Source organism: Homarus americanus, unplaced genomic scaffold (genome assembly GCF_018991925.1).
Source record: "Homarus americanus isolate GMGI-L3 unplaced genomic scaffold, GMGI_Hamer_2.0 scaffold37032, whole genome shotgun sequence".
Taxonomy (NCBI): Eukaryota; Metazoa; Arthropoda; class Malacostraca; order Decapoda; family Nephropidae; genus Homarus; species Homarus americanus.
The window spans coordinates 6,779,929-6,796,755 of record NW_024731852.1 but is presented as its reverse complement, the minus strand read 5'-3'; the positions used below and the strand labels follow the sequence as shown (position 1 = coordinate 6,796,755).

Sequence of the window (16,827 nt, the reverse complement as noted above, 5' to 3'; positions counted from 1 at the left end):
CCTCTATTATCCTTTCACTTTCGACCTATCTAGTGTTTGATAATTTGGTCTATAATTATCACCCTTAATGTATAATATATGATAACTCGTGCATATAATAATTTGGTCTATAATTATCATCCTTACTGTATAATAGATGATATAGCTACTGTATTTAATAACCTGGTCTATAATTATCACCCTTACTGTATAATAGATGATATAACTACTGTATTTAATAACCTGGTCTATAATTATCACCCTTACTGTATAATAGATGATATAACTACTGTATTTAATAACCTGGTCTATAATTATCACCCTTACTGTATAATAGATAACTCATGTATATAATAATCCGGTATACAAGACTTTACAAAGGTATCTTAAGCGGATGCCTCGGCAATACAGTGTTGACTTGTTCGTATAAATACATTAATCCATACACCAACGTGCAGTCATATATCAAAAGCAACCACAAGTTCTACCTGATCGATGTGTATATAAACATTCATGAGGTAATAAAAAATGTATATAGTGCGAATTATCACAGGAGACTAAATATACTTAATAATAAATTCATTCTTTTCTATACTAACGAAATCTAGAATATACATATCGATATTGACTATAATATGATGATTTTGTTATATAAATTTTGTATATAATATATTATGAGTCCTATATAAACATTAACATCAAAGTATAACTCCTGTATTGAGGCTCCTGTTACAGTCCAATTTTGTATACTACAGAATAATGTACTGTAACTCATGGACACAGGTACAGCAAATACAGAAGTAAATTATTACCCCCCATGTATTTCTTATTTCACATTTACTACTCAGAAATTTACACTAAATAATATAATCTTTGTGCAATTTCCATCCCTGATAGTAATGAGGTTCCATAAACATGATCCATCAGTTTCAGGAAGAGTGTGTTTGTTCCAAGGAATTCATGGGAAGCCTGTAAGCCGTGGACCAATCAACGTTGAGGGATCTCTGAGTCGGCAACTTGACCTAGCCGCCAACCAATGAGCGCCGCTGTCCTTGGTAAACACCAATGGCCGCGACGCTTGGGAGGTACCAAACACCTTAACATTTAAAGTCTATTCGTTTCTGATTGGTTTTCAATATTCATATAATGTGAATTCTTGCAGTGATAAATTCATCTACGCATACTAGTAAATATCAACTAATTTAGCCACAGATCTGTTGATTTACTACCTAGGCTTCGAGGGCCAACTCTTCAAGGTTTCCCAATTTAGCTCATCATTTAAATCATTGACAACTAATTAATTCCATGGACGGGGGTTAGTGCTTATACATGATAATTTGATAATGTGCAAACATGGAGCTTGTAGCCATTACCCGTAGACATATATTCGACGGGGGAGGAGGACAAGTTCTTGGGAGATATTTATCTGATAGACGATGTCAGGACACGAGAATTTTTTATCGGCAAGGGGAAGACGTTATCGACCTCTGCTTCACTACCACTGGGAATTATTGAACCTGTTTTAAGAGGTCGGAAAAGGTCGCCTTCATTTATTACGTTTAGGTCAGGTTAGCCTTGAAAAAATAATTCTTATTCCACACAGATGAAAAATACCACATGAAAACACTAAGAGAAAGACTGATGAAAAAATAAAAAAATAAAAAAAATACTTATACTTATTACATACAGTGAATATATTTCTTGCCAGAATAAAATGTTGCACATCAGTTAACCACAGAAGACATATTTACAGTAGCAATGTATACTTCACACCTATACCACATACCCGACCCTGCACAACGACCCATACAGGTTACCCACGGCCTTCACACACACGCCACCACGTTTGTTTACACAGCTCCTTGAGGACGTTGTTATATACAGTACATCCTTAAACAACGGAAAGGATAACTATTCTTCGTCACGGGATCTGCACGAGGGACGGTAAAGAACGCATCACTCCTACCATGTCAATCATTCTGTCTCGGACTCTCTTCTAAGAACCCCCTTCCACTGGTACACAAGACAGGCGAACACTCGTCTGCCACAACCTCCATGAATATGTCATTGCTAGCTGGAAAGGGACGCCAGACGCTGTTGACTGCTCGTATTGGCGCTGTTTATGTGGTCATCTCTCTTTCTTCGTTCTCACCTCACCCTTCTCTCATTGTTCCCGTATACGAGGACACACGTTTAACTTACATCACATCTTCCAACAGTCTCTCTCTCTCTCTCTCTGTTCACTCCCTTTTTTCTATATTTCTTTATCCATTTCCCCCTGTTTCTTTCTCTATATTCGTCTCTCTCTCTCTCTCTCTCTCTCTCTCTCCGTGCCCTATGATATTTTAACGGGTCATTCCCCTAAGAACGGAAATTCACCCGTGCTCGAATACCTGCTTAACTTGCAACACATAATCCTAGCAGACTCCCTCTCCCCCCTGCTGTTCCCTGTTACTTCTAGCGGTCATCCCCCCCATACTAGCGGAAATTCTGAATTCTTTTTAGGTCTTTTGCCTTTCCACATTCTTCCCAAACCTGACTACCCTTTTAACGCACTGTACCCCCGCCTTGCCCTAACCTAACCTAACCTTTTAACATTTTCTTCTCAAGTGCTCTTTAAAGTTTATATACACTTAAATGTCTACTTTTGACATGACCGCCCCTTGATATACGCACGTTTATATACACACATAAATAGATAGTACACTTGTTTTACAGGTCTGTGGGCGTGTTACCTGAGGAATGTGTCTCTTGGAAGGTAAACACGTATAGTCAAGTGTCATTCCTTTAGTAAAACTTTAAAATGCTGATGCGGTTCTCACTACATCCGTCCTACATTATAGTTCTGCTTTGTTTGTTTGTTTGTTTGTTTGTTTCTGTAGAATCGTAGATAAACACATTTTAGTTTGGATATTTCTAAGACTGAACAAACCTAGTAATATTAGCATGTCATAGCCTAACCTAACCATAACACAACCCTTCCCTACCCACTCATAACCTAAACCTACTTAATCCTATACTGTAACATAACCCTTATCTAACTTAACCTATTACTATAGTTTAACCCTCACCTAACTTAATATAATCTATCATAAGTCCCATAACCAAATCTTGCCTACCATTATCTAACCCAATCAAGCACCTGTGTTCGCTCTTAAATGCTGTACTTACTCTCTATATGTACTTCTTTACATTTCATGATATAACTTCCTTTCTTCGCACTTAATCACCATACATCTCTAACAAACTTGTAACCGCTTTTCCTACCTGACGTTCTCTCATGTTTTTCAGTTTTAATATTAATAATATTCTATCAGCCAACAAGAATATGATATAGTTAGTATGCTGAGCCTTCGGTATGCAAGGAGGCAGCATGGCTGGCACTGAACTCGACCACCTTCATATCCCCAACAGTAAAGTTGGATACCAATTTATAGCGGGTGAGCTGAGAGTGACCCATAGGACAAGAAACGAGTGTTCTATCCACTCGGTCGCCACACACACAGGAAGCTGGTACTGTACAAACACAAGTTTAAGGCAGCTCATCACCTCTTGATGACACTACAGTTTTCTTGAACACTCAGAGGTAACACAAAACATGTCCGCCTAGTAAGTTACACAAAGTAGAAAGTTAATTTTGCATGCAAATTTTTATGTAAAAATGAGGATTATAGCAAGTTATTCTAGTTTACAGTGCACAGTTGCAGCTACCTAACGAGAGACTGCATGTATTCAACATACCTGTGAGCGTTGTGGTATAGCAGCAGCACCAATTCCTTGACACACTAGCGAGGTCCACCACCTTTTCAGCACACAGGCAGGGGAGACATCCTCTTGTATCTTCAAGTAATAATTCTCCTGCAGGTGTTCCCACTGTGGTGCTGCAGTGTGGGGCGAGAGGCAGCCTACCTTGGTACAAATGGACTGTGGTGAGAATTTACACTAGTTCTGGTTCTTGGGTTTTGACTGAACTTGCAAATATAAAAGAATTCTCAGAGGAAATGTGGAGGATGAACAGGAAGAAGTGTTCAATATTTTACAGTAGGTTTAACAAATGTGCAAAACGTAGACCTCAAGAGTCCACTGTTCTCGAAGAGCTGGCGACGTAAAACACTTGACATAAATCAAAATGACGCGAAGACTCCAGTCGGCGAGTGTCTCCAGCGCTTATTATAATGAGTACATCATAAAACACAAGTATGAAACGTTCACAGATTATACAAAGGTTCTACGAAGTTTGTGTTAGTTGTAGTTACTTTTTTCATGGGAGAAGTTACACAATATATAACAACTTCTACTGATCCACAAAGTACTCATAAGTGTTGTCTATCGTTCTCTCAAGAGACCCACTCTCACAAAATCCCAAACTATTCACTCTTATCGCTGTAGTTAACAACCATGAGTGTGGATGAACGTTAACACAACTCTGCAGAGACCACCCTCGCCCGCACACCTTGGAATTCCTGCCAATACTTCTCTAATTTCCGTTCCTTCATGATGATCGTCTGTGAGGACACCAATATGTCGTTCAGTGCTGCAACTGTCTCTCCACGGTGAGCTAGACAACACGTTGACCAGGGTGTAAGGGAGCTGTTGGAATGAACGTGGGAGTAAAGAAATAAGCGTCGGTCTACAGTCTCCCTGCATGGAACGTGACACCCTAGTACGCAGCCAGTCAGCGCATGGTATACACCGCATGGATTGAGTCATGCAAATAATAGAGATCACCTTCAGCACTTCGATTATTTTCTCTTTATTAATCGATATAATTATACGATTATATGATATATTATTTAGCGGTGTTCTCTCCTTGCTTGAACTATGTAGAAATAAACGACTGCAGGCACTGTACTGTCAATCTTACGAATGATCGCAACTAAAATTGTCCGATAATACTTGTTATTCGTTGTTTATAAATAGTTATACAATAACGTATCCTAATACAGTATATTAACTAAAATTAAATTGTTCATTAAAACTTAGCGACACAGTAAATGAGTTAGCCGGCGTGCAATAGCCTGTGGATTGTGTTTACGTTGGGTTGCTATGGTGACACACTACCTCCCTCCCTCCAGCCCCTCACCACGAGCAATCCAACCCCCAAACACAAGGCCTCCACCTACTGTACACCCTTCCCCCTATCCATCACTCCCAACATAGATAATGGCGATTCAATCTTCTCCCTCTATTGTCTCCCAATATTTTTTTTATCAAACCTCCCTTCCTAGCTGAAAAAATACAGTGCAATATAATATACATACAGTGTGTACGAGTATGTCTGCCTCGCATGCGTTCCAGAATTTGAAAGTGTGTCTGACCTTACTCAGTATGTATGTGCCTGTTCTAATGTACGTCCATGTGCTTTCGTGTGTAGTGTACACACGTGTTTTAGTGGTGTATGTGTTGCCGTGTGCGTACGCGCCTTCTCGTATTGAGACACGTGCTCTGGTGTGTGTGTGTGTGTGTGTGTGTGTGTGTGTGTGTGTGTGTGTGTGTGTGTGTGTGTGTGTGTGTGTGTGTGTGTGTCGGGTTTATGTGTGTGTGTGTGTGTGTGTGTGTGTGTCGGGTTTATGTGTGTGTGTCCGGGTTTATGTGTGTGTGTGTCAGGTTTATGTGTGTGTGTGTGTGTGTGTGTGTGTGTCTTGGGTACGCAATATACCTGCCGTGTTGTGTTGTTGTATTGATGTACAGTCACCTCACTCCATTACCCTCTGGTGACCCCCACAGTGTGACCTGCTGGCGGACCTTGAGCTCACCTTGGTGGGAGCTGTGACACAGGAGGGAAGTCCCCGGCAGCAGAAGGCTACACCACCCCCCTTGGTAGATCCTTCGTACATTTACAGGGCCTGAGAGTGACGTGTGGATCAGCCCCTACTGTCACTGCGGGGTTGTTATGTCGTCACCACGTGTCACCTACTATAACACCTTATCCCCTCGCCACACAGATCAACTACATTACAGGTAAACCAAATGTGAGGTGCATTAAGTCTGAAAGGAACACAGCTTCAAGTGAACCACGTTACACATGAACCGAATTTGAGGTGAATTGAGTATCAGGTGAGGAGAATCTCAGGTGAACAAGGCTGGCTAATAACAGGTTCCATCACAACATCCAACAAGATTTAACCGAGGAAAAAAAATCACGTTTAATATCCCTGAATTTTGTATGTAAATATTGCTACTCGTTGTCTTAGCCTTGTCTTCTTGCTCTTCCTTCCCACGCCTTCCCGTTAACTGAGGTTGCAATAGCTATACCCTCTTGTGGGGTATTGTGGTAGTGTGGTAATGTGGTAGTGTGGTGGTATAGCATGTGGTAGAATAGCAGTGTGATAGTGTGGTGGTATAGCATGTGGTAATATGGTAGTGTGGTAGAGTTGCAGTGTGTGACAGTGTGGTTATGTAATGGTGTGGTAGCGTGGTGGTGTAGCAGTATAGGGAGTAGCTGTCCAATGCCCCACTTGACGTTACCTAAAGAGTCACCCGGACACCAAAGGGGCTGACACACCTGGACCTGCTACATACAGCAACTTAAATGAGTACCTGTCTGACGGGACCTGAGCCATAATCCCAGGTAATGTGCATACGTCACTGTTCATTAACGAGAGATTACAATAACATGACTAACTAATAAGGGAGGCGGTGGCTGAGTGGGTAGTTATAGCCTTCCCCCCTGTCTTGTAGAGGTCGATGGTTCTAGTTCCGGTACACTCCGCAGTCGACCCAAGTGTGAGTGGGTACCTCTTCCTAACTAGCCACTCACCTATCCCTTACTCACCACCCAACACCCACCTATCCCCCACTCACCACCCACCTATCCCCCACTCACCACCCACCTATCCCCCACTCACCACCCACCTATCCCCTTTCACCACCCAACACCCACCTATCCCCCCTCACCACCCAACACCTACCTATCCCCCCCTCACCACCAACACCCACCTATCCACCACTCACCACCCAACACCCACCTATCCCCCACTCACCACCCAACACCCACCTATCCCCCACTCACCACCCAACACCCACCTAGCCAGAACAGGAGATAAGGTGATGGTGAAAAGGGAGATGTATATAGTACATGTTTTTGTGAGGCGAGTCTCCCTAGGGCACCTCCTGGGTCCTGTGCTGTTTGCTGCTTACCTCTACCTCTAGGCTGTACCTCTAACCTCTACCTCTAACTCCAGCCTCTACCTCTATCAGTAACTCTAACCTTTACCTCTTGACTATCTTTAACCTGTACCTCGATCTCTAACCTCTAACTCTGGCCTTTAACTGTACCCTTATCTCTAACTCTAACCTCTAATTCTAGCCTCTAAGTCTATGCCTCTAACCTCTACTTGTCAACTTGATCTGTAACTTTAGATCTTCACCGACTGTACCCTCTAACTCTATCTCTAACCTGTTTTTAATATCACCTGTACCTGTAAGTTACCTGTACCTCTAAGATCATCTGTACCTGTAAGTTACCTGTACCTACTAAGATCATCTGTACCTGTAAGTTACCTGTACCTACTAAGATCATCTGTACCTGTAAGTTACCTGTACCTACTAAGATCACTACCTGTTGCTCTCCCATCTCTCTCCTCTCCCTTTATTCAGTCTTCTCTCACCTCCCCCTCCTCCTCTTCTTCTGTTCTCTCCTCTCCTCTCCTCTCCCTCTTCCACCATTTTCCCCCTCGCTCCTCCACTCAGGTGTGTGGAGGAGGCGAGGGGAGGAGGGAGTGAGGGAGGGAGAGATGGGGGGTGTGGCAAGAAGGCCTGGCTGGTCAAATGTGGGGAACCAGCATTCGGCGCCCAGACACTCGCAGTGAGGGACGTTCGCTGCAGTCTCTCCCGCGCCCCCGATCACCGCAACACACACACACACACACACGCAAGCACGCAAAATCCTAAAAAATAATTAAGTCCTTGCGTTAGACCTGCGACGGGATCATTAGCTGAGTTCTCAACGTCTTGGTCTCCGTCTCACGCAAAAACTCACGCAATTCTTCACACAACCCATCATCCAGGGTCTCTCTCCCCCGCGTGAGATATCCCTGGATCACCCCCACCCCAATCATATAAGACAAAATATATTCAACTACTCGTCCCCCCAAAAAATATCAGAACTTCTCCCCCCACCCCCTTGCACGAGGCGCCGGTATAGTGAGCGAGATCATCTGTTTCGTCTCCACCAAGACCGTAGAATATTCCTGCAGTCTGTCGCAAAACAACACAGGACGTCCTCCTCAATATTGATAATTTCCGTGAACGTCAACATCACTTCGGCAGTTCCATCCCCAAGACCTCAAATTCACAGTAACCCGGATCCTCACAGCATCTAAGAGCTTCCTCGCACTCACGTCAAAAAGTAATTACACACACAGGAACGTCTCCCGCATAAAAACAAACCAACCAGAACACTCACTACCTGCCGGCAAGTTGATCACCTCGACGACTGTGGTAAGTACTGCCTTATTTCTCATGGATAATGAAGTCACTTGTGTTTACAGAGATTGATATTATATTTAGATGTATTTATATGAGAAAAGGGTAAATTATACAAGTCCGGTGATTGGTTAAAGGGGCTCCAGTCCTAAATGACCCCAACATAATCTAACCATCCCTAAATCTGTAGGGCCCCTAATCTAATGGTCAGGGTAGGATGAAGCCTAATAGGACTGAGGCCTATTTGACAGTAATGTACATGTAGTGACTATATGATGCAGGTGGTTCTTAAAAGGATGAGATACGTGTCTAAAACTTACCGTATTATTGTAGTACCTGTAGTGTGTGTGTGTGCGGCTTACTCCATCCTGTGAAGAGAGATTGTGTTAATAACGTGGTGAAAAGAAATTATTTATTATTATTATTATTATTTTTATTATTATTATTATTATTATTAATAGCGTATCATGTATGAGTATTACCTCTACTTCTGCTAATTATACTACATAATCTATTATAGTAGTCTTCTGTTAATATCGGTACTATATTATTGAAAAAAAAACAATCTATTACAACTCAGATTCACAGTTTATAAAAAGTATTTTTTCTTTCTATTTTTGTTGTCTATCTATCTATCTCATCCTCCACTTAGCAATTCTCACCCTCCTCCTAGCAACTCTCACCCTCCTCCTAGCAACTCTCACCCTCCTCCTAGCAATTTTCACCCTCCTCCTAGCAACTCTCACCCTCCTCCTAGCAACTCTCACCCTCCTCCTAGCAACTCTCATAGGTAAAGGTCACAGCAAAAGGTCATAGGATAATACCACAGGTCATAGGGTAAGGCCACAAGAAGTCAAGGTCAGAGGAGGTCAAGGTCACCAGAGTTCACACAAAGTCAAGGTCATAGGTCACAGCAAAATATCATAGGGAAAGGTCACAAAGGTCATAGGTCAAGGAGATGGAGGTGTTTGTGGAGTCTAATAATGTCAAGCCCCGGGAAATGCCTCGAGACTATTATTACATCAGAGGAGAAATTAGCAGAGTTAGAAACTGGTTAGAGAGAGAGAGAGAGAGAGAGAGAGAGAGAGAGAGAGAGAGAGAGAGAGAGAGAGAGAGTCACACCTCACTAAACGCACACACACGTCTCTCTTTAGTAAACATGTAATCAAGTCTTTAAGGGTTTGTTTACATGTACAATGACAAGGAATAAACAAAAACAACAATAGAGACATTATAGCCTTCAGACAGAACCCGTCGAGGAGTCGTGTTAATATGCAATTATAGATTATCACGAACGCTTATTTTGATTGCTGGGGGAAGGGTGAGAGGGGTGGAGGGTTGGGTGAGAGGGTGAGGAGTGGGTTGATGGGTGGAGAGGTGAGGGATGGAAGACTGGGAGGAGGGGTGAGGGGATAGAGGGTGCAGGAAGGATATAGGTTCCAGGGGTACACTAAGCAAAGCCGGTAGCGTCACAAGAGCCCAGTCAGGAAACACAGGTATTTGAGTGACCATTGTAGATAGAAAAAATGATCGGAATTGATTTCGTCTTCAATATGTATAGGTAAAACTATCTTACATCTTAGCCATTGGGGTAAAATATCCGGTTAGGCCACATTACTCATTAACATATTCTTGGCAACATGAATTAAGACTCACTGTTTAATGAATTGGTCATATGAGTGGTGGTGGTCTGTCCTGTCCACCACGAGAGGGGCAGGAGGTCCAGTGAACTCGACCGAACACCAAAATGTATCAGTGATCTCAAGACCCAACAACGCCATACTACTACTACTACTACTACTATTATATTTTTTGCTACTACTACTAATAATAATAATAATAATAGCAAAACTTAATAGCCTGACTTACATTACTATTTCATTATTTAATTACCTGAAGAGATTTTATTTACTTAGATACAAAAATACATTTGTATATTATTGTTTGATTCAGCCACATACAGGTAACTACAACAAGGTCTTTATTTAATGATTAGTTAATAAACAGTAAAAACCATCACGGATTAGTATTAAAAAACAGATCTGTACAACAATAGATCGTTGTTGTATTTTCCTTACGGGTTAAATTCGAAGTTGTATGATATTGTCTGAAATAAGAGACAAAATGATATCTAATATTTCTATAATAGTTTGAAGGTAAAGGAACATACTGGAAACAATCATGAAATTATCTATCTATCTATCTATCTATCTATCTCTCAAAACACACCTCACCCCCGTCTCACCTTCCACACCTATACACTGTTAAGGATTCAATCTCGATTCATCCCCTGAACCACGCTGATTAATGTACACACTGATGGCCAGTATCCAGAAAAAGTGACGTACGGATTAATTGAGTAATCTGTCGAGTTTATCATCTTACGATTTTACTCTAATACCATATACAGGGGGGGGGGGGAACCCAGTTGAACTTAGACTCCAAGTATTTAATAAGGATCGTTTGCTACACCGACTGGGGTCATAGGAGAGATGATTAAGGGATCCAGTAGTTATCATTGGTTCTCGTTAGTTTATGAAATATTGCCTCATGTTGGAAGCAGGTCCCATAGGCTCTTGGACCTGTTTGGGGGCAGTGTGGATGTAGTACACTGTAACCTAAGCCTTCGGTTTATAGTTAGGCAGCGTGACTAGTATACTGCCCCTCTACTGCCTTCTCTTCCCTCAACTGTTTGGTATTCACTTGCGCCCTTAGGGTCAAGAGCCGAATGAAAAATAAACAAAAAACAGTAAAATTATGTAAATGCATCGCCAAAAACAAGACACCAAGCGATGCTATTCTATTCGGGAAGACAGCCAAAAAGATTTACTGTATTGGAGGAGTGTTACCGCCCAGGACCTCGTGTGGGCCGCCTTCGTCGTGACCGATAAACACGCGGTAATTTCTCTTCCCTCCCTCAAATATTAGGAATTTTGATAAACTGTGCAATGATTACTAACACATAACTCATCTGGCCTCTTGAAATAAACAACAATTATCCAGTAAGGTTTTAGTAGAGAATACAAAGTAGCCAATGAAGAGCCACTTACTTTAACTCGCCCATGATATCACGCGCGGTATAAGGCAGCTGTGGCGAGATTCTTAACTTATCGAACAACGAATTTCTCCCTTATGTATAAAAAAAGCTATTTGGATAAGGGAGATCTTTGACGCAATTTTATAGATGCTGGATCCTTATGGGCCAAACGATGCATTTCTTCCCTTAGGTATAAAGTAACTTCCTCTAGATATCATATACGGGAGATCCTTGAAGCAATTTTGAGGATGTTTTCCCTGCCAACAACCTTAATTGCGAGTCTGTTCGTTGCGTCCATCACAGCTGCAGTTTCATCCAGTAATCATGAGTGTGTGGCTCTAAGAATACTAATTTAGTGGCTACATAAGGGTCTGAGTCCGGCTATCAATTTATTTTTGTTCGCGTAGTTGGGCTTACCATAGTCACTACTGTATACAATATAAATAAGTCTTCCCACACATGACCCCGACTTAATCACAATACGCATGCGCAGTAGACATCAAAGAAACGCCACAAAAAAAAAAAATGAAAAAAAAAATAATAATAGTAATAAAAATAATTGATATCTAGTCAATATGAACAAGGATGACCAACAAACAGTCCAATTTAAGCTAACCTACGATTGTTGAGTTAATTATTGTTGACGTCTGCAGGTAGAGTGAGGTGTGTGCGTGTGTCCGGCCCCAGCCAGACTAAACACGGGGTCGGGTGTGTGTTAGTGACGGTGTGTACAATATTTTATCCGTCATTATCTTAAACAAAGGTTGCTTGATAAGACTAATAAATTGAACAGAAATAGAGACAGATAATAGATAAAAGAACATAAACACAAAACCATTAACCGGGAGGGACAGTGTCATCATTATCTTTGCTTGATATGATTAATAAATTATACGGAATAGACAAATAATTGATGAAAATAGATATAATGATAATTACAGCTTCAGGCTCTTGAAAGTTAGCTGGAATTAAATTTAAGTTTGTGTTCTCAAGTTGTAAGGAAGATTAGAATAAACTTAGACGGTTTATTTATTTCTCACATAAAGAATAAATCAGAATACATCTACACGTATCATATAGTTAGCACACAAGGAGGCAGCGTGGTTGGCACTGTACTCGATCGCCAACATTTCCCCAACAGTAAAGTCAGGTACCCATGTAAAGTTGAAGGCTCAAACCAGTGACCCTTGGGATAGGAGATGAACATTATAACCACTCGGCCACCGCAACTCTAAGACAGACTATTGAGACTAAATTAATAAGAGGCTCCATAATGGGTGGCGTAGATTCAAACCTTAATAAATCAAGTGTGTATTATAGCTCAAAAGTGTATTATAATAACTCAAAAGCTTCAACATACAAAAGCATAATAGCCATTGATTTATTAAGCTATTTTTGATTGACTCCCATTGATAGTGAACACCTGCGAGTACTTAAACATCACCATTACACAACAAGAGGCTGCCCTATAAACATCACCATTACACAACAAGAGGCTGCCCTATAAACATCACCATTACACAACAAGAGGCTGCCCTATAAACATCACCATTACACAACAAGAGGCTGCCCTATAAACATCACCATTACACAAGAGGCTGCTCTATAAACATCACCATTACACAAGAGGCTGCTCTATAAACATCACCATTACACAACAAGAGGCTGCCCTATAAACATCACCATTACACAACAGAGGCTGCCCTATAAACATCGCCGTTACACAAGAGGTTGCCCTATAAACATCACCATTACACAAGAGGCTGCCTATAAACATCACATTACACAACAAGCGCCTAAACATTACCATTACAAGGCTGCCCTATAAACATACCATTACAGAGGCTGCCTATAAACATCACCATTACACAACAAGAGGCTGCCCTATAAACATCACCATTACACAACAAGAGGCTGCCCTATAAACATCACCTTACACAAGAGGCTGCCCTATAAACATCACCATTACACAACAAGAGGCTGCCCTATAAACATCACCATTACACAAGAGGCTGCCCTATAAACATCACCATTACACAAGAGGCTGCCCTATAAACATCACCATTACACAACAAGAGCTCCCTATAAACATCACCATTACACAAGAAACGCCCTATAAACATCACCATTACACAGAGGCTGCCCTATAAACATCACCATTACACAACAAGAGGCTGCCCTATAAACATCACCATTACACAACAAGAGGCTGCCCTATAAACATCACCATTACACAAAGGCTGCCCTATAAACATCACCATTACACAACAAGAGGCTGCCTATAAACATCATTACACAAGGCTGCCCTATAAACATCACCATTACACAACAAGAGCTATAAACATCACCATTACACAACAAGAGGCTGCCCTATAAACATCACGTTACAAGAGGCTGCCCTAAAAACAACACCATTACACAAGAGGCTGCCCTATAAACATCACCATTACAACAGAGGCTGCCCTATAAACATTACCATTACACAAGAGGCTGCCCTATAAACATCGCCATTACACAAGAGGCTGCCCTATAAACATCACCATTACACAACAAGGCTGCCCTATAAACATCACCATTACACAACAAGAGGCTGCCCTATAAACATCGCCGTTACACAAGAGGCTGCCCTATAAACATCGCCGTTACACACAAGAGGCTGCCCTATAAACATCACCATTACACAAGAGGCTGCCCTATAAACATCACCATTACACAAGAGGCTGCCCTATAAACATCGCCGTTACACAACAGGCTGCCCTATAAACATCGCCGTTACACAACAAGAGGCTGCCCTATAAACATCGTCCATGTCAATAGTATTTCCCAGAGGCGGTTTCGAAGGGTCACGCCCTCGTGTTATCTTCAGGAGATTTACAGAACTTACCTTGACCTTTAAATCTCTCTCTCTCTCTATCCATCCATTTCTTTTTCCCTCTTTCACTATCTTTCTCACTTTCTATCTCTCTTTCTTTCGTACCTCCTCTCACATCTCTTTCTCACTCATTCCTTCTCATTCTTCCCTCTCACCACCCCCCCTCTCTCACTGACCAATCAAGGCCTCCAATGCTCGTGTGAATCAGTCATTATCGTGTAGGTGTCAGCATGAATGGGAGACAGATGAAGACTATCAATATCCCAGGGGTGTTAAAGATGGCCGTCAAGCCTGCATAGTTGTCGTCGGGATATACCCAATAGTTATCGTTTCGTGTGTGTGTGTGTGTGTGTGTGTGTGTGTGAGAGAGCATAAGAATATAAAATGCACAACAGCATTAACCTGTTGAGAAGGCAGACCCATTGCACACACACACACACACACACACACACACACACACACACACACACACACACACACACACACACACACACACACACACACACACACAAAATATGACCAGCGTATCCATTAGGTCGACACTCCCGCACCTCACAACGACCCTCTCCGCCCTTATAGACAACAGGTAGGATGGACTGTCCCCTCCTTTAAGGATGGGTGGTCAGGGGCGATCAATCCCTGCAACCTGTAAGACGCTTTAGACCGGGAGGAACTGTACGGGTGCCCGATTATTCACAGAGGTCATTACCCTGAGTGTACTGTAGGGCGGGGTGGTGACTGGAGGGAGGGGTGGTGACTGGAGGGAGGGGTGGTGACTGTGGAGGGAGGTGGTGACTGTGGAGGGAGGGTTGGTGACTGGAGGGAGGGTGGTGTGACTGGAGGTGGTGGTGACTGTGGAGGGAGGGTGGTGACTGGAGGGAGGGTGGTGAGGAGGGGGAGGGTGGTGACTGTGGAGGGAGGGTGGTGACTGTGGAGGAGGGTTGGTGACTGTGGAGGGAGGTTGGTGACTGTAGAGGAGGGGTGGTGACTGGAGGAGGTGGTGACTGGAGCGAGGGTGGTGACTGTGGAGGTGGTGACTGGAGGAGGGTGGTGACTGTGGAGGGAGGGTGGTGACTGGAGAGGGAGGGATGGTGACAGTGGGGGAGGGAGGGTGACAGTGCAGGGAGAGACTGGAGGGAGGGTGGTGCCAGTGGAGGGAGGAGGGAGAGGAGTTGTACTGGGGGTGGGGTGATGACTGTGGAGGGAGGAGGGAGGAATGAGGAGGTGCATGTGTAATGTGTAGTGGAGGATGAAAAACACGGATTATCTTTCAAGTAACAAGGTAATAAACATCATCACAGCCACACACACAGGTATAAAGGGACCATGAGACCAGGTATGTATACAAGCTAAACTAAGTGACTGGAGTATAAAGCCTTGTGTTCTATACCCGGGTCATCCGTCCCTCAACACCGTCTTACAACTTCATGACACAGGACCAAGACACTCACACACAACCTTTGTCTCACCTTAACTCATATTATTTCCATCAGTGAGTAAGTGAGTACGTCAGGGGGGAGTCTTTTTTTTGTCATTAGGTGAGTGAGTTGGATAAATCATGCCGTTGGAATTTGGCCGTCATAGAGTAAGTAAGTCGGTGAGAATTTTTCCATCAGAGTTAAAAACATTTATCACTAAGAATAAACACATCACCGTCATTACTAATCGTCCTCGCTGAAGCACTGTGTTGGGTGAAGGCAAGACGTACTGTACAGAGGCTTATAAAAATTCTCTGGACACTTGGCAGTACAGTATCTAACATGGAGGTATTAGAGGATCATTAGGTGAAAGGGATTATAATTATTGGAATTTTAACGCATTTTCTCAGATATTTCTTTGTATTAGTGTGTGTGTGTGTGTGTGTGTGTGTGTGTGTGTGTGTGTGTGTGTGTGTGTGTGTGTGTGTGTGTTTTGTGGTTCCGACATGATATAAAACAACGTTATTAAATATACACCAATGCTATATATATGACCCAGAGGTAGATGCCAGATATGACCAGGTGTTCAGGAGGTTGGTAGGTCAGTGTCCCCTCGTGGTATAGACCTTGACCTTGGCACCCTGGAGGCAGATATTCATGCCGGGTATTAAGCCTCATTATTGGTGTCGTCTTGTATGTAAATTTGTTTGTCCTCTAATACAGGTACAAGTCTCAATGTAATTTTTGATGATATGTTTGTCTTGTTTTGGTATCTGAGGTTTGGAGTCAGGAGCTGTTAATATGCGTTCTTTGTATCTTCAATTACGAGGAATATTCAACGCATGAATCCTTTACGAATCCGGACTCTACGAACACTGTGTTGGTAAGGGAGGGGAGGAGGACGTCATTGTCATTCAGTAAACATACGCTGCGTGATGGCTGACCCTGCTGGTGTAAATGATTTAAGGTCATGTCGCGGTGTTTATAGCTGGTACTTTTTTTTTAACAGGATTAGCCCACCCGAGCACAGACCAATGACCTGTAGTGTGTATAGAGACAAACACACACACACACACACACACTACCCCCCACCC

At 42.6% G+C, this 16,827-nt stretch overlaps 1 protein-coding gene across 3 annotated transcripts in view; it reads left to right on the top strand.

The window, feature by feature from the left end:
• The first annotated feature begins 7,778 nt into the window (after nt 1-7,778).
• Nucleotides 7,779-16,827, top strand: part of LOC121867996 (basic proline-rich protein-like) — a 70,101-nt gene continuing 61,052 nt past the window's right edge. For all 3 annotated transcript variants that reach the window (XM_042368190.1, XM_042368188.1, XM_042368189.1), the window contains exon 1: nt 7,779-8,421. The gene's annotated coding sequence lies outside the window, so the exon portion shown is untranslated. The remainder of the gene's footprint in view (nt 8,422-16,827) is intronic.